Below are 19,062 nucleotides of genomic sequence, written 5' to 3'. Positions count from 1 at the left end.
GTTTTTTAAAAGAGTTCAAAAAAAACCCACCTTTTCAAACTCTGGGGGAAAGGGAAAAAAAAACAAAATTGTTTTTAAAAAAAAAAAAAGGGTTATAAAAAAAATTTTTTTTAAATTTTTTTCAAAGTTTACCAAGAATGCTTTTAATTTTGTTTTTTCAAAATTTGAAACATTAATTTTAAAAAACGTTTTAAAAAACCTGAAAAAATTAAACCTAATATTTTAAAATTTTGGGAGTTTTTTTTCAAACCTGAAATAAAACAAGAAAAAATTTTTAAAAGTTTTTTTTTAAATTTTGTCATGGTTTTTTTTTGGTTTAAATTTTTTTCCTACCCAAAATTTTTTTTGGGAAAGAAAAAAAAAAAAAATTTTTGTTTGAGTTTTTTTCGAACCCGGGGTTTTTTTGGTAAAAATTTTTAAAACTTTAAAAAATTTTTAAATAAAATTTAAAAACCCAAACACGTGAAATAAAAATAAACAAAAGAAAACACACGCGGGTTTTCTAAATCCGGCCCAAAAATTAAAAAAAATGAAGAAAAAACACAAAAACACTGTCCTCTGTTTACCTGTGTGCAGTTTCCCCTGAGCAAAACAGCAACTTTTTTTTCCCGTGGAATTTGTTACTACCTGCCGTGATTACCAATTTAGGGGGCTCACAGGCTATAAAAGGTAAATTTTGTGCTACCTGGGATACTCACCTGTTGAATTGTTGGTCGGGGACGCGTTTTTGTCACTTCCGCCCCTTTGGCGTAGCAAAAAAAGGTTTAAATTTGTTTTTGGGCGTCCTTTTTTTGTCAGTGATGCTGCCGTCGGATGAAAAAAAACCGGGTAGACTTTAAGACGGTAGGTGAATGCTTTGTGTCTTTTATGACGACATTTTAAGAGCTAAAAATTAGAACGATAATTCCCCTTTTCAGTGTAGACCCCAAACAGTCGTGTGTTTGTTAATTCCCTACCCTGGCCTTTTGGCTGTAAGAGTCCGTCGGTGTGTTATTCAAATTCCCCTTTACATGTAAGGTATTTTTTTTTATTGGGATGGAGAGAACCAACTAACAGTCTCGTTTGTGTAAGGTTTTTGGGGAAGCCAAAGTGCTTTTCATTTGGGCACTCGGTTTTTTTTCAGCTGCATTTCTGTCCTTTTCCAAAACTAATTTTTTATTTTCTTTTGTTCCCAAAAATACTTTGGGTTTTTTAAATTATTTTTTTTTTTCAAATTTTTTTTCTTTTCTTGTTTTTTAAAAATTGTTGCTTGGTGGTTTTTCTTTATTTTGCTACCGGAGTTTCATTTTTTGCTATTCTTTTTGAATTTTAATTGTTTTACAGAAAATCCTAATTGGTGACTTCCTTTTTGTTTCAATTTTTTATATTTTGTTGAATTTGTCTGGGTTTCCCTCTATTTGTTTTTTTTTTTGTGGGGGTTTTTTAATTGTTGTTTTGTTTTAAGGTTTTAAGGTGTTTTTTTGTTTTTGGCCCATGCTCTTCTCCCGCACTTGTTTATTCCAATATTTTGATATCTGTTAATTTTGATTTTTTTTTGTATTTGTTTAATATTGTATTTATTTATATTTTTACGTGCCCCCCCGCGAGGCGACTGAGATTTTATTTTGCAAAAGGTTTTTTTTTTTAATTTTAAATTTTTTTTTGTCTGGCAGGGTCTGGGCCCAGGGGAGAGGACCACTTATTTAGGTGGGGGCACCTCTGCACAGTGGGCAGTGATTTTTCACGGTTTGTGGTGTGTCTAAAAAGGTGTGGTGTGTGGTGTGTGTTGTGCACCCGTGTTTTTTTTGGGGGTTTGGGGTTTTGGGGCAGTCGCTGTCTGTGGTAAGCCCCACCCCCTTTCCCTTTTGGCTTTGTATAAAAATTTTCTTTGGGTGGCCATTGGGCTAAATAAAAAAATGTTCATTGCTTATTTTTAGTGGTTTTAAACTGCAAAAAAAAGATTTTTTTTATGGGTTCCTTGTCTTGCTCTTAAAATTTGGGTGTCAAACCCTGTTTTTGCCCTTTTAAAAGGGGGGTTGATTAAAAATTTTTGGGTGAATTCCCCCTCGGGCTTTATCTGGTTATATTTTATCATTGTAAGTCACTCCCCCGTGACGAACATTTTCATCTCCCCCGCCCCTACGCCATTGTGGCGTAGTCGGCGGGTTTTCACCAAAGTTTGAGTCAGAATTGATTTTTTTTATTTTGTGGCTTTGTTATTCTGTATTTGTTTTTTTTTTGGAAAAAAAGGGCACCCTTTTTTGGTAAGGTCAGAGCTCCTTTTGGGGGCCCTTTCCTTTCTCTGGGTAAGTGTCTGAAAAGGAAAAAAAAAAAAAGAGGTAAAACCCAAAAATGGGGTTTAAAATACAGATTGGGGGATTTGGTAGCGCAGCTGAGATGATAATGCACTGTTGGGGGCGGGTTTCCCTGACCCCACTGTTCCCCTTTTTACCCCTAACCCCGGGTGCCTTTGACTGAACGATTGTTTTTTTTCCGCGATCGAGGTGCCCAAATTTAATGGAAAATCGGTTTGATATTGACGAATGGGTTAGGGCCGGGCATGCTGAGGTACGTTATTGTAAAATGCAGCCCAAGCCTTCTTTCTGTTTGACCCTTGGAGGGGAGCCGAAAAATCAGGATCGCCTGTTTAGAATGGGGACCGATAAGATTATTAAAGAGCGTGATTTTTTTATGGTTGGTTTTCAGTCTTGTAGCATTACAAGAGGTTCTTCTCCAGAAAAAAACAAGAGGGGGGGAACTCTGTTGGAGTTTTCTTTGCGCTTGGGGGCCTGTTAAAAAGGGTTAAAAATCGGGCCCCCCGCCATCTTAATACAGAACCTTGCTGCTGCCCAAATTTTTTGGCATTTGGGTTTAGTGCCCTAAGACGAAAATTTGGCGCTAGACGTCCCCGGGGGCCTACTATTAGTTTGTTAGAAGTTCCGGCGAACATTAGGTGGGAACAAGGGGGTGCTGGGGGGCGGGGGGCGAGAGTTGGTCCCCCTGGAATGGATTTCAGTATGGGGACGGGGGGGGGACAAACGTTGAAGTTCCTAGGTCGTCCCCCACAGTCAGAGCTCGGGAAATTAAAGAGAAATGTTGCGACAGCAACAAAACCCCTAAACAGTCCCCCAAAATTTTTTTGCCGGTTCCAAACGTACATAATTTTCCCCTTTTTTGGCCCCGTTTTCAGGCGTTTCAACGCCGGCCATTTTCCTCGGTTTGTGAGGGGGAAGGGAGGTTCCCGCCCTCCCCCCCAGCCCTGCGGCTTCCCCACAGCTAAATAACTCCTCGCCCCCGACGTCAAAAAATATTTTCCCACCAGGTGGGGTACACCCGGGGGGGAAGAAATTTTTGATAAAGTAAATGGCCACACACGTTCATTTTTTCTATTTGTTTTATCTGCCCACATTGATTCCCCTTATGGGGGGGTTTCGGTACCTTTTTGGGGGTAAGGTTCGTGGTGAAAACAATTTCCGAAAGTGTTCCGCCAACATTTTGAACCGGGGGGGTCAGGTCGCCTTAAAAAATTGCATGGTTACAGCTTCGAGCCGCTAAGGGTAGCATTCCATATTTTGGATATTTGGAGTAGATGGGAATTTTGGGGGCAGTTGGCATCGGGTGTGGTGTTTTTTGTTGTTCGGGATCCCCCTGGTGCATGATTTTGGATTTTCCCCGGGGGTTTTGGGGGGATGAACCCCTTAGCCGGTGTTTTCGGGAGTTTTTTGGGGCAACGGCCGTCTCTTTGATTTCCCGTGGTTACACAACGCCTGATGTGTCTATGCTTTGCAATTTTGTCATCAGGTAATGCAAGAAACCCCTGTTCAGGGGGGAAGTGTGCGTGTACCGGAGAGGGGGGTGGGGTTTTCCCCAGGTGGTAAATGAATGGTGGCTGCCCCCCTTTGATTTTTAAGAAATCGGCAGTACTGTTGTTTGGGCCCCCTGATCGGTCCCAGTTTTTTCCTAGATCGGGCTTTGGAAAAGGAAACGGGGGACCTTTTTATGTCTTATTTAAGTTGGCGGTGGGGTATTCTTGCCCAACAGGGTGGAACTGGGGATTTAAATTGGTTTTTTGCCAACAGAACGTGGGAAAACCCTTAGCTTCTCAGTTCAGTTCTAGGTACGGGGGCTCATTCCTTTCCCATGACACCCTTTTTTAGTGTTTCAGGTCCGACGGGCGGAACCCCTTCTCAGAAATATGAGGTGTTTATTAAAAAATTTTTTTATTTTAATATATAATATTTAAAAAATTCCCTTTAAACTCCCGGGAATTTTTAATTATTTAAAAAACTCAAATAAACCAGCTATTGGAGGAGGGAATAGTGCGGGGAAAATTTGGAGTCCTTATGCTTCCCCCTTTGTTTGGGTTTAAAAAAAAAAAAAAGGGGACGGTAGTCTGCGCATGTGCGTGGATCCCTCCCCAAAATGCCAAGACAAAAAAGGGATCATTTCCCCTGCCTCGTATTGAGGAGATTTGGACTCCTTAGCGGGGGGAGTGGTTTCTACTTGGATTTAGCCGGGGTACTTGCAGTTCCAGTTCAGAACCAATAGGTCAAAGACTGCTTTTTTCCCCGTTTGGATTATTTTTTGGAACCGTATGCCTTTTTTGGCCCTTTGAAATCCCCCAAGCACTTTTAAAAAGGTTTTAATGGAGCGATTATTTGGTGATCACGGGCCAGTTCTTTGTTATACCTTGATGATGTTGGGGTTTTTTTTCCTCTTCGTAGTCACACGGGGCCCGATTGGAGAAGGGGCCCCCGGGGGCCCGGGGGAAAGGGGGGGATAAAGGAAAAAAGCGGAGAAATGTTTTTTTCAAGCTGAAGTGAAGTTTTTGGGGCAGTTATCTGGAAAGGGGGGGTAGAATGACCCGGGTAAAATGGGGGCTTTTGCACAATGGCGTTGCCCGGAACTTGTCTAATTGCAAAACCTTCCTTGGTTTTTGAATTTATTATGGGCGTTTGTGGAGGGGTTTGCCCAAAAGGCGCACCCCTGCATGGCTGGTGGCTGAAGTATCGGGGTAAAGGGATGTAACGAAGAGGGAAGTTTTATAATGCATGGGCAAGAGTGTCGACGCTTTGAGGACCTGAAAGGGGAAATTTAAATCTACCCCATACTTGCGTTGCAGTTTTTTAAAACCTTCATCTTAAAGTAGACGCCGCCAGCGGGGTTTGGGGCCGTCCTCCTAAAAATTTGAAGGAAGGTTCACCTATGCTATGCCCGTCGTAGTTTAAAGGCCCCTGAGCGAAAAAATGAATAATTACAGCTCAATGAAAAATAAATTTTTTCGTCTCAAGTGGGGGTGGTGAAAAATTCGGGGAATTTTTTTGGTCAAAGTGTATTGGTTCACTGACAATAATCCGATCATCTGGGACACAAAAGGTTGGAGTACAGAACAGCGCGGGCTGCAGAGCTGGGTGCTTAAATTTGAGGTAAAAATAGATAGGAAGGAGTAAGGGAATGCAGATGCTTCTCCCCCCGAACCCCGTTCCAGGGGAAATCAAGGGTTAGCTGGGCCCTGCCCTCCTGAGTCGTGCGGCAGGCCCCTTGGCCGGGGTTTCGTTCAGGCAGAGTGAGGGCCGTTAGTGCTTTGCAGGTTTTTTCTGCTTTTGGACTTAAGGTCTATGCAAGAGGCTATCCTTTATCAGCCAGGTAATAAAGTTTGGGAGGGGGTCGCGACCAGGGTCGCAGACGGCGACGCTAGATAAAAAATTTTTAGTCTTTCCAGAATGGAATAGACAAAACAAAGGAAGGGTTTTTTATCGAAAGGGTTCCCCCGACGGAGGGTTTGGGGTGTTTCCAAATTTGTGTTCCCGTGTTTTTAAGGGGGGAGGGATTTACCCAGTTAATCAAAAGCAGGCACCAAAGGGTTAGAAGCACCCGTGGGTTCAGGCGCGGGTATTGGCCAAATATGGGTGATATTTCCGTTGGGCCCGGGAAAGTGAAAGGTGGGCCCCCAAATTGCAAGATAACGGCCAGTAGCACGTTCCTTCTGGGCCACTATTAGCTTCAAGGCCCAATGAAGTCCTTTCCCTTGACTTCAGGTCGGAAACCCTTTAACTCTGGGGGCCCAAGGGGAAAAAATTAGTCGACGATTTTTAGTAAATTTTCTATTGCAGGCCTACTCACACCAAAGGGCTGGACTGGGCACAATCCGGTTTTGGGGGTGGTTTTAAAATTTGGTGTCCCAGGCCGCCTTCATTTGACCCCGGGCCGTAAATTTGAAACTGCGTCATTGTAGCTTTGGAGCTTTATCAGGAAGGAAAATCTCGCCCCCCCGAACCCTCCGCGGGAATGGACAATGTGAGCGTTTTAATCGCACGTTGTTTAATTTTTTGCGAAATTGCCTTTCTTCAAAAAGAGGGGTGGGGGGGTTTCCCGGTCTCAATTATCTTTTTTTTTTCAAAAACCCCCCTCTCACCAATTGATGGAGAGTTCCAATACTTGTTTGGGCAAAAACCCCCCGTTGCGAGCTTTTTGCTAGGAGGGTGCCCCCAACCCCCCTGCAGGGAAATTCACGTTTTGGGGAGGGAACCGTAGGGGATTGCGGTGCCCTTTTGGGGGGGCCCGGGAAAAGGGGGTGAAAGGCCCGCAGAGATCGTCGGAAGGGCGCATGACCCGCAAGGGACGTGATCTACCCCGGCTGAAAGGGCAGTTGTCTATGAGAGTAGGTAGTGGGGGGGGCGCCATAAAATCCGGACTTTGGGGTTTGTGATTTTTCGGTGGTCGCCCTCCGAAGGGGGGGTGTAGTTTATAGCATTTCACCGGTTTTTAGTTGAGCAAGAAGGGGTGCATCGTTCTCTGTTGAAAACTTGTGTGCAGCGGAGGGTTGCCTTCGAGCAAGCATTGGCAGGGGTTTTAAAAACCAAGGGATCCTCAGGAGTATGAAGAGGTAGATGATGTTGATTTTTGGGGAGTTGGTGCCTGGACTCCTCAAACATTCAAGAAAAAGGGCCCGAGGTTTGGGGCTTTGGACAGCGGGGGATTTAAGGGAGTTTTCGGGTTTTCCCGTAAGTGCTGTCCCCCTGAATCAGAAGGTTCTCAGAATGGTGGTGGGTAGTACCTCGGCGCCTGGCCCAAATGGGGAGGTCAGCATTCAAAACCTCATCATTTCCTCAAGCTGTAAGAGAAGAGGAAAAAAGCGCTTTTAGTTCGGAGAGATCTCCAACTCTATTCAGCTTTGTTTAGGCCTTGGGTTGATCGGTTTTAAAGGGTTTTTTCCATTTTCTCTTTTAGTCCATCGTCTGGCGGATGCAAAATGGGGGGGTAGATGTGGGAGTTGTTACGTCACCTCCTGATTAGAATTGGGGGCGCCACAGGCATAAAAGGTAAATTATGTTATGGATACGTCACCGTGAATTTTGCGTCGGTAAAAGCGGTTTCCCTCACTTCCCACTTCCGTCCCCCCCTTCGCTAGCAAACTCAAGGTTGTAAATTTGGAAAAAGCGTTTCGATTAGTGATTGCTGCCGTCGGTATGTAAAAAGCCCTGGGGAGCTTTTTAAAGAGGTTTTGGGTGAATGCTTTGTGTATCTATTCAGACGCCAATTTTATAGGCTGAAAGTTAAGAAAAATTGCTCCCTTTCTCAGCGGGGGACCAAACAGCGCTGTGATTTTTTTTTTATTCTACCTGGCCTTTGGGGTAAGAGTCCTTTTTGTTTTTCAAATTCCTTGACGTTGGAAGGTTTTTTTTTATATTGGGAGGGAGAGAACCAATCTAACTCTCGTTTTGTGTTAGGTTTGGGGAACCGTAGCTGCTTTTTATTTTAGGCACCCGGTCTTTTTCAGCTGCATTGCTGTCCGTTTCCAAAAACTATTTTTTATTTTTCTTTTGTTCCCAAAAAATACTTGGGTTTTTTTAAAATTTTTTTCTTGTTTCAAAAATTTTTTTTTCTTTCTTTTTTTTCAATATTGTTTCTTTGGTGGTTTTCATTGATTTGTCTACCTGCCTTAGTTGCATTCTTCTCTTCTTTTGATATTTTAAAGTTTTACGAAAGTCCCAATTTTCGTGTTCCTTTTTTGTCCCATTCTTATTTTTTGAATTTGTCTGTTTCATTATTTTTATTTTTGTGGGATTTTTATTTTTGTTTTGTTTTTTTTTGATTATTTTGTGATTTTTTTTTGGGCCCCAGCTCTTCTCCACAGCTGTGTTTATTTCCCTAATTTAGATATCTGTTAAATTTTTATTTTTTGTTTTTTTTTTATGTATTCATTTTATTTTTGTGACCCCCCCGCGGGCTTAATTTTTTATTTCAAAAGTGTAATAATAATATTTTTGTCTGGCGGGTCTGGGGACCCCGGGCAGAGGACCACTTATTTAGGTGGGGGGCACCTCTGTCCAGTGTGCAGTGATTTCTACAGGTGTTTTGGGGGTCTCCCAAGGGTTGTGTGTGTGTGTGTGGTGGGGTTTTCCCCACCCAAAAGGTGGTGGGTCTGGGCCTCGCTGTGTGGTAAGCTCCCCCTTTGCCTTTTGGCATTTATCAAAAATTTTTCTTGGGGGCCATTTTGGGGAATAAACCCAAAAGTTTCCCTTGCCTATTTTATATGGTTTTTAATGCAATAAAAGATTTTTTTTATATGGTTCCCGTCCTTTCCTATATTTGGTGATACAACCTTGTTTTCCCTTTTTTAAAAAGGGGGTTGATTAAAAACTTTGTTGAAATTTCCATCTGGGATTTTGGTTTTTTTATCATTGTAATCACCCCCCGGACGTAAAATTTTTGTCTCCACCCCCCCACCCCATACACAAAACTGCATTTTACCTCAGAGACTGCAATCATAAAACCTTATAAGGAAAGCCTCTTTTTTCTGTGGTTTTTTGTTTTTTTTTGTTAAAACAGAAACATGTAAAATAACCTGTTGATAAAACTGAACAGAATTGCTCTCGTACAAACGTCACTGACCTCTTTCTTTACAGAGTCAAGCAAAATGATACAAGACACACAGTGATCTGTTGAATGGAAGCTAGCTGTGATTATTAATAACATTATAATTAATATGAGTGAGAAAGTCATCTGTACCTGTAACGCTGATGAGGACTCGTGTGATGAAGCTCTTGTGTCCTTGATCAGACTGAACTCCACACCAGTATTCAGCTGAATGTTGTTGAGTCACATGACTGATGATTCCCGCAGGAGCTGCTGCTCTCTGTCATCATACAGCTGCATCTGTCCCTCAGCGCTCCATCTTCTGCTCTCCTTCACAGACGTCTCTTCAGCACAGAGATCAGATCCAGATCTCTGCAGACAAACTTCACATCAGCACTGTGGGATTGTGGGTATCTGCAGCTGATGTTCACAGATCCTCCTGCAGCAGCTGAGAGACTGATGCTCTTCTCACAACAATCAGCTGCTTGAGAGACAAATCAAGTTCACATTAAACAACAGATTCATCAGTTCACCACAGAAACAAATGCATGAAACTGTAGTCTTCAGAAACTTTGACTGTGATCTATATTCTCCAGAATCGTTCTCATTCAGTTCTCTGATAAAACACACGTAAGAGACGAGCAGATCTTGTCACCATGAACAGAGAATCGGCTTTCGTCATATGTCCATCTTGGGTTGCTCTCAATAGTGTTTCATAGAGCGTGCCACTGATCTGCTCCAGTTTTACACACATCTATCAAAGGATTCTCTTCTAGTGTTTTATATTTGTAGTTTATAATGACATTTCCTCCTGAATATCCTCTCACAGCACTGATTTTGTTGACCTGTTGAACACAAACTCAGATATCAATGTAAAGAATGAAGTCAGTAATGATAATTCATCTTCATTTAAAGTAAAAAAAAAAAAAAAAAAAAAAAAGAAAAACTCTTAAATGAGTTAGATGTGTGTGTTGTTGATGATCATCATGTGTTTGAGGGTCTCAGTTACTCAAGATTCACTTCAGTGTAGGAATCGAATCCAGTTCTTTCAGTCCCTCAGTAATGAATGTCAGAATCCTGTTCTCTCAGATCTCTGATGGTCACAGTGAAAACCTGCTGCTTTTCTGTTGTCATACAGAGAGAATCTTCCAGAATCAACCCATTTATTTTTTTATTAGTCTTGATGAGATAAGAGCATGAGACCACTCTCCTTTACAAAAATACTTCTGATTTTTCTTATATTTTTCCTCATATCTGCATGTGATGCTGACTCCTCCTCCTGAATATCCTGTCACTCTGATGGAGCTCAACACACCTACAACAAACCAGCATCTTAATACAAGAGAGATGGTTAATAAACAGGGAAGTTAAACTAGTTTTTCACACATGCTTCAAATGAACATGGAGGACTCACAGACAGAACTGACACATGCAGAAAAAAACTCACCATAGAAAACATTATTTCACAGAATTATAGCTATTTTTTGAGATAAATTTTTCACAATAGTATTATTGAATTTTTTTCACTTTTAAGATTTTAATAAACGGTTCTTGAAGTGCATCACATTTATTTTAGCGACAGTGACATCTGGGCAGACATGAAACAGCAGCGGCTCAATTACACCCATACAACAACAAACCCAACCCCAAAGACTAACAATTGCAGTCTAGCAACTAACGAGGCGGCTGCACCGGGCGGGGTTGCACGTGCAGCCCCGCCCCATACTTGCTCTGATGGTTTGAATCACTTTCATAACATACATGATAAGAATGGTTGTGTAGTTGGTGTAGGGACAGACGTATGTTGATTACAAAGCTTAAAATGCTGTGGCAGTTGTAGTACAACGCCTTACTATATGCAGTTGTTTATTGTTAACTTGACTAACTCTATATGACTCAAGAGCTGGTTACTGCAAGTTTACTCTGGAAAAGTCCAAATTCACAATGAACTCATTGGGATCTCCTCAACCAGCAGTTAAGTGTGAAAGTACGTTGGACTTATTGCATTAAAAACGGTTGTGTTTAAAAAGACCAAACTCAGTAAACACATTGACTAAATAAAAGCAGTATATTCACAGACAAGCAGATAATGCAGCCCGGTGGAATATACAAACGCAAGCGCGATTAACTTAGGCGTTAAGCATTTTCTTCTCCCATAACCGGCTTGTCTGTAAATAGAATGCTTTATTAAAAATGTTTACTCGAGTTAAGTTCACTTTTTAAAAACACGTTTTTAAATGCATTACCACGTTCAAGCATTTTCCTTTTAGTCTATAATTTTTCATGGAACAAAACACTTTAACGTGTTGAATTATACGCATTGCCATTCTTATTCTGGACTCATTCTGCTTGTCTGTGAATATATATTACTTTATTAATAATGTGTTTACTGAGTTTAGTCTTTTAACAAACACTGTTTTTAATGCAGTTATGCCACGTTAAACTATACAAACCCGATTACCAAAAAAAGCTGGGACACCTGCCAAATGTGTAGAGTAAACAAGGAATGGAAATATTTACAAATCTCATATGAACTTATATTTATTCACAATAGAATAGAGATAACATATCAAATGATGGCCCCAGTGAGACTTTTGAACGGTGTCATGCCCAAATATTGGCCCATTTTTTGGATATTCATGAGAGCAGACTACAGCATCTCGTAAATAAAAGTACTGGGGACAGGTAGCAATAAGAGCCGGATAGGCCGGAAAAGTTAAAATGTACATATAACGGAATCAGTGAGCGAGGACCAATTTGCCAACTTATTAGGTCAAATTGGCAACATGATTGGTATAAAAGAGCCTCTCAGAGTGCACAGTGTCTCTCAGAAGGTCAAGCATGGGCAAAGGAACACCAATCCCCCAATGGCTGCGGCGAAAAAATGAGTGGAGAGCATAGTCAGAAATGAGAGTTTCTCAGATAATAAATGGCAAAGAGTTCTGAAGTTATCATCATGACTACAGTGCCATAATATCAATCACCAAAAGATTCACGACACGAATATGGAACAAGACACTAGTGCCTTAAGGGTCAAGGCCGGGAAAAAAACCAGACTGGATGCCCGCTGAATCTTCGCGGCCCTATCGATGGCACATGCATTCAACATACAGGAATGCTTACTGTAATGGAACTCACATACAGTGGGCTCAGGCAATACTTCTCCAGAAAACTAAGTAACTCGTCGCTCGGTGAACCTCAATCCACCGTGCAATTCGCCGTTGCCGGCTAAAAATCTATAAGGCCAAAAAGAAGCCCATTATCATTAAACATGATCCAGAAGCGCATGGGTTTTTCCCCTCTGGGCCAAGGCTCAGTTTAAAATGGCACTGTGGCAAAGTGGAAAACTGATTCTGTGGTCAGACGAATCAAAATTTCGAAGTTCTTTTTTGGAAACCTGGGACGCCATGTGTCATCTGGACGTAAAGAGACAAGGACAACCCAAGTTGATTATCAGCGCGTCAGTTACAAGAAGCCTGCATCTCTGGATGGTATGGGGTGGCATGACGTGCGTGTGGCATGGGCCAGCTTACACATCTGGTAAGGCACCTTCAATGCTGAAAGGTATATCCAAGTTTCTAGGAACAACATATGCTACCCATCCAGACGTCGTTCTCTTTCAGGTAAGACCTTGGCATGGGTTGTCCAACATGACAATGCCAGACCACATACTGCACTCAACTTACACGACATCATGGCTGCGTGGAAGAAGGATCCGGTACTGACAATGGCCGCCTGCATGTCCAGATCTTGTCAACCCATCGAAAACATTTGGCGCATCATAGAGAGGAAGGATGTGACAACGAAGACCATAAGACAGTTGAGCACACTAAGAAGCCTGTATTAGAACACGAATTGGGAAAACATTCCTAATGCCCTAAACTGGAGCAACTTGTCATCCGCTCAGTCCCCCAGACAGTTTGCAGGGAGGTTTATAAAAAGCATAGGGATTGGCCACACAGTGGTAACCAGGGCTCTTTGTCGCCAACTTTGTTTGAGATGTGTTGATGCCAGAGAAATTAAAATCAACTTATGTTTTTTTCCCTTAACAAAAGTATTTCCATTGTCTTCATTATTTAAAAAGTTGATAATGTCGATCTTATGTTGTGTTCTGAATAAAATATTGAAATATGCAACTTCCACAAGTCATTGTGCCGTTCTGTTTTTTATTCACAATTTGTCACAGTGTCCCACCCTTTTTGTTGGATCGGGTTTGGTAGAATGTCCCGATGAATAATCCAGCTTATTAAAGTGAAACGGGTCAATAATGGTCGTTCGTAAAATGGTAATCGGAAGAAGATACCAAATAAATATATTAAATTTAATATAAATAGATGTACTTTAATAAAAGTGTTTGCTCCAATATTTCAATGCATATGGCTGTGACCACACCTGTCAACTAAAATTTAATAGCCTGATGGTCATAGAAATTGCGTGTCGCGTACGATAGCAACAGGAATTACAGTTATGGCCTTTCCGAATCATCACAACGGTGAGATAGGAGAAGATAATAATAGTTTCTTGAGTTCCGTCTTCACTTTTAAAGAATCATGAGGTAGCAGCATATTTTTCCTGGAAAATAAGGGGGAGGGGTGGAAAAATTGCAATAAGAGTAAAGAAAATTCACGTTTCATAAAAAAATTTAAATGGCTACACCAGACAAATTCTTGCAGTGTACATGTACATAACTGTATTAGAAGATTACTTCTCAGTTAACAATATGTCAGTGTTAGATAAATTTAAAACACATAATGATACAGTCTTTTTCAGTTCCGTGCGTTCATACTCTGATGATCTGACAAGTAATAAACTTTTCAAAAAATATTTAATTCCTAATTCATTTTCTATCTAAAGGCCTGATCCTCGCACTGTGGTAATAAACCCACAATTAATTTACAATTGTAGTGGGTTGTTCGTCTGTTAGCCTAAAAACTCGCCGTTAATTTACAAACACAAGCATTTCACAGGGACATGCGAGAGTTACAGACCATGTTTTTTTTTTCTTTGTGCATTATAATGAAGGCAATTTCATTTCAGAGATTAATGTGATAACTAATATCTTTCAACAGGTATTATATGTAGACTATATTGAGAGACTAAATTAATCTTGGAGAAAGAGAAACATCTGTGGTCAAGATGAAAACAGGTGAGAGTTCAGATTATCTGTCTGGCACTGTTTGAAAAGAGTTTGAAAACAATATTTTGTGATTGTGCTTGATTATGATTCAAGTGATGCATAAAATACACACTTCTTTAAAAAAAAAAAAAAAATAAAATAAAAAAAAATAAACCAGATGCTCCAGTCAATAAAGGCAGAGATCAATGTAAGTGAAGTAAGAGTTTTTTAAAAGAGTTATTTTTATTTGCATATCAGTTTTCACAATCAGTGCTGTTTCAAAGCAGATTTACAATAAAAACACATTTGTCAAAAAGCCTTTAACTGGGGAAAAGAAAAAGAAAAAAAACTACAAAATTGTTAATACGAAAAAAGAGACTCATGGGAAGGGGTTTTCCCTAAATTTTACAGAAAATGTATATTTTTTTTAATATGATCTGTTCAACGTATAGTGCATTTGAGATCTGTGTTTATTTCAGACACTAAATTACTGAACATCTCGACTCCTTTAAAAAAATCAGTTTCTGACAACTTTCTCTGCAGAGGAGATTCAACTGAGTGGATGAAGATGATAAAAGAGAAGATGGTGGGAAGATCAACAAAGATGGATGGTGAAGATGATGTATGATGATATGTGATGTGGTGGTGAGGTTGTTTTTGGAAATACTGTTAAAAAAAATAAAACAAGGATTTCTAAAGGTTTTTTTCCCACAGAATTTTTATAAATGGTCTCAGTGAATATAAGGAGATTCATCACACATTCTTACCCAGAATGAAGTTTCTGATAAAAGGAACCGGGGAAAAAAAAACCAAAAAATGTCTGTCTGAGTTTCGGAAAAACCCCTGGGGTTTCCCAGTGAATAAAACATTTCATAGATCTTTTACTGCGCTTCTTCACTTAGTAAAAGACTGGAAGGATCCAGAAGGCAAAAAAACTGCATAAACTGCATCCAGAGAGAAACTTAACTGTTAAAATCTGTGTAATAAGGTGAATGCCCCAACAATTGCAACAACAACCTGTTAAAATATGAAACCCCCACATAAGAACAAAAATCTTCTGCTTTTAAATACGCGCAGACTGCAGGTCCTGCATTCCACCCCGGTAGCCTTTCCAAGAAAATGAAAGAAAAAATTTTTCAAAAGCAAAAAAAATGATACGACACAACAGTATGAAGAACCAAGAAGAAAAAACTTCACAATCACAAAATGACCACGCTTTTGCAGAACAGCTTTAAAATTTCTACACAAACCCGTTTTATGAATTAAACTGCAGCTTTTTTTAAAATTCATTTTGCATTTCTGTACACTTCCTCTTTAATGTGGTTTTGGCATTGTTTTTCAATCAACAGCATTACACTAAAATACCCCCTTGGAAACCTGCATTTTTCTTTGCTCTCGCAACCAGAATAAGGATCTGCTAAATGAAACTAGATGTGATTCTAAATTTACATTTTAATATAGTATAAAGACTGTACCTGTAACCTGACGAGGATTGGGGATGAAGCTTTGTGTCCTTGATCAACTAAACCCCACACGGGATCAGCTGTTTTGGTATCCATACTGTGTTTCCCCGTGGATGGCTTTGTCTTTAACAGCGCTCTGCCCCCGGGCTCCATCTTCTGTCCCCTTTCACAGACGTCTCTTACACGAGATCGATCCAGATCTCCTGCAGACAAACTTCCATCAGACTGTGGGATTTGGGTATCTGCAGCGATTTTCCCCGATCCCCCTGCAGCAGTGAGAGACGTGCTTTTCTCAAAAACAACAGCTGCTTGAGAGACAAATAGCCCCTTTAAACAAAGTTTTCATCATTCACCACAGAAAAAATCATGAGTGAATGAAAGCACTCACCATCTCTGATGTTCAGGTAAAACCAGAGAAAAAAAAACTGTAGTCTTGAAACTTTGACTGAATCTTATATTCCCAGAATGTTCTCATTCAGTTTTTGATAAACCACGAAGAGACGAGCAGATTTATCATGAACAGAGAATGGGCCGTCATGGTCCTTCTGTGCTCTGTCATGTTTTTTAGAGAAAAAACACGATCTGCCCCATTTTTTACACACATCTATCAAAGGATCTTTCTAGGGTTTTATTTTTGTAGTTTATAATGACTTTCCTCCTGAATTCCTCTACAGCACTGATTTTTTGCCCTGTTAAACAAAAAATTAGATATCAAGAAACAGGAAACAGAATAATAATTCCTCTTTATGTAAAAAATGATCTCTATATTTACTCAATCAAAATTGTGGAACGATTTCAAACAAAATTATTTAAATTAAATTTAACCATTAGAAATTTAAATTTAAATTTAAACAAAAGAGAACTTCAACAATCATTCAAAATGAGTAAAATTCAGAAAAAAAAAAGTAAAAGGTATACAAAAATACGGTTTTGTTTGGGCAAAAACGAGAAGCACCTGGCGCCCGCATATAGAGGTGGGGGTTCATGGGTTTAACCCGCCCCAACCTACTCTGACGGGTTCGATCGCTTTTTATAGGCAACATGATGGAAATGTGTTGGATTGGTGTACCTGTTTAAAAAAAATACACTTTTTTATAATAAAAATTTTGGAACAGTTACAAGCAAATTTGATTAAATTTAACACATAAGAAATTTATTGAATTAAACAAATGAAATGTTTAAAAATTAAACCCTTCAAAATGGGCAAAGCAAAAAAAAAAATAAGTAAAGTTTTAAAAAAAAAAAAATTTTTTGAGAAAGAAAAAACCCAAAAAACCCATCTAATGAATCAGTTATGCAACCAGGGGGATTTGGGGATTTAAAAAACAAGAGCAAAAAAAATAATTCACAAATTTTTTTTGTTTTCTTACATGGGATGACAAGGCTTTTAAAAATTTTGTTTTTAAACCCCCCCAAAAGAGTTTGAAAACACCTGATTTAACAAACAGAATCACTGAAGTAGAAAAAATTACTTTTGGACATTAGGGGGCAGTGTTTGCTTTATTTAGCTCTTTTACCTTAAATTTTAAATTTTTTGGTTGCTTTAAATTTTAATACAGCAGTTAGAAAGCCAAAGAAGTAAGACATGGGGTTGGTTGTTTTGACTCATTTATCTAGATTTTTGAGTTGGGTTTTATCATCAGAACAGGCGGGCCCCTTTGGATGAAAAAGTGTAAGGTTGGGATTTTGATAATCAAAAAATTCTTAGAAGCACTTCGATCACAAAATTAAAAAAAGATTTTTTTTTTTTTTTTTTGGGGGCAAACATCAAAATCAGGTGAGAACCTCAAAAAGGTGACCATCAAAAAAAATGTTGCATGCATTTTTGGGGGACCAATCAAAAATAATTTTAGTACTTGTTTTGTGATGCTTCAGTCATCGTTAATCTAATATGCTGTTTTTTACCATCTTGAGATTCAACGCTGGTTTTTGAGTCACGTGTCCAAAATAATTCTTCCCCCTCCCCCAACAATTTTTTTAATCGAATTCTTAAAATCTGGGGTTTTTTAGAAAATTTTGGGTATTCTATTGTTTAATTTCAGGGGCTGCAATCTGCAATACTACAAACTCTACTTTTAAACTCAGGCCAAACAATGATTATGAAAATCATAACCAACACCCCCTGATCTTCTTTACTCTGGGATTTCTGTGTTAATTCAGTTCCCAAAAGCCATACAAAATGTAAATTAAAAAGCTAAGGGGCAAGAGACCAAAAAAAGCAAACCGACCAATAAAGGGAACCCCAAAATTTACCCCCTTTTCTCCTTCAGTGATTTTGTTTTAAAATTTAGTGTCTTCAAACCTGTTTTGGGGGCCTTAAAACCAAACTTTGAACAATGCCTGTATCTACTATATAAGCAACAAAAAAGTGAATTTTTTAAAAAAGGGGAATCATGTGCATGCATATATGTTTTCACTGGGGTTTTGACGCCCAAATACTGGCCGAATGTATAACTAGCTCTTTTTGCAAATGTTTTTTTTTTGTTTTTGTTTTTTTTTTTTCTCAAAGAATCAATTTTTGTGTAAATTTTACTTAATTTTTCATGTTTTTCTAATTTGAAGGCTTTGTAAACTCTAATTTGTTTTTCTAATTAATTTTAAAGTTTAAATTTTTAATAATATTTGGGTTAAAATTTTAAAAATTTTTTTTGATAAATAAAGTGAATCATTTTTTACAGTGTTTTATTTTTAAATAAAAAAAACAAACAAACAAAAATAAAAAAATTTAAATTAGTTAGATGTGTGGACGTTTATGATCATCAAGGGTTTTAGGTCTCAGTTACTCCCTGTTTAAACTTTCAGATTCACTTCAGTGTGGAATCTACTTTTTCATAAATTCAGTCCCACAGTAATAAAAAGTCGAATCCTTTTCTCAGTTCGATGGTCACCGTGAAAAAACCCCGCTTTGTGCATCATAAGGGAACTTCCAGAATTAAACCGTTTTTTTTTATATTTGTCCTGATTTGGTCTTGCACTTTCCCCCCGTCCTTACAAAAAAACTTTTTTTGTCTGTTTTCCTCTATATATCTGATGTGATGCGACTCCTCCTCCGAATACCGTCACTCTGAGGACCCCAACACACCTACAACAAACCAGCATCTTAATACAAAAATAAATATTTATATGAAAATAAAAAATAAACTTTTTAATGTTTTTAAAATTTTCTTTTCAACAACATGAGCTGAAGTAAACGACTCTGTGTGTTTTAGTGATTTCTGTGAGTTCAGACTCTACCGGGAATCTCAGCAGAGGAAAGTCCAGATGTTTTCATTCTTCTCTCTTCTTCAGTGATCTTCTGTTGTTAGAAATTTCATTTTTCTAAAGCCCGATGTGTTTCAATGAGTTTTAGTGTTTTTTTTCCCTGGTCACATGTTTAACATGAACAGATGAATGTGACAGAGACCCCACTTCCTCTGAGAGAGGGGGAGAGAGAGAGAAGAGAGGAGAGGGGGTTTAATAAAAGGAAGTAAAATAGTATTTCACAAAAAATTTGACATGCCCGGGGAGGATCGACAAAATGCCTCTTTAAAAGGCTTTTTTTTTTTTTTTTTCGGATTTTTAAACCAAAAGATTATTTTTCTCAGAATTTTAAACAATGATTTTTTTTTTTACTTTTTAAAAAGTTTAAAAAATTTTTTTGGTGAC

General features: G+C 39.0%; 1 protein-coding gene across 1 annotated transcript in view; it reads right to left on the bottom strand.

Annotated features, from left to right (window-relative positions):
• LOC109068164 (polymeric immunoglobulin receptor-like) overlaps positions 1-9,097 on the bottom strand; it is a 169,125-nt gene extending 160,028 nt beyond the window's left edge. The window contains exon 1 of the mRNA XM_042716056.1: positions 8,992-9,097. The gene's annotated coding sequence lies outside the window, so the exon portion shown is untranslated. The remainder of the gene's footprint in view (positions 1-8,991) is intronic.
• Positions 9,098-19,062: the final 9,965 nt, after the last annotated feature.

This window comes from Cyprinus carpio, chromosome B1 (assembly GCF_018340385.1).
Source record: "Cyprinus carpio isolate SPL01 chromosome B1, ASM1834038v1, whole genome shotgun sequence".
Lineage (NCBI taxonomy): Eukaryota > Metazoa > Chordata > Actinopteri > Cypriniformes > Cyprinidae > Cyprinus > Cyprinus carpio.
This window is presented reverse-complemented; position numbering and strand designations above follow the sequence as displayed.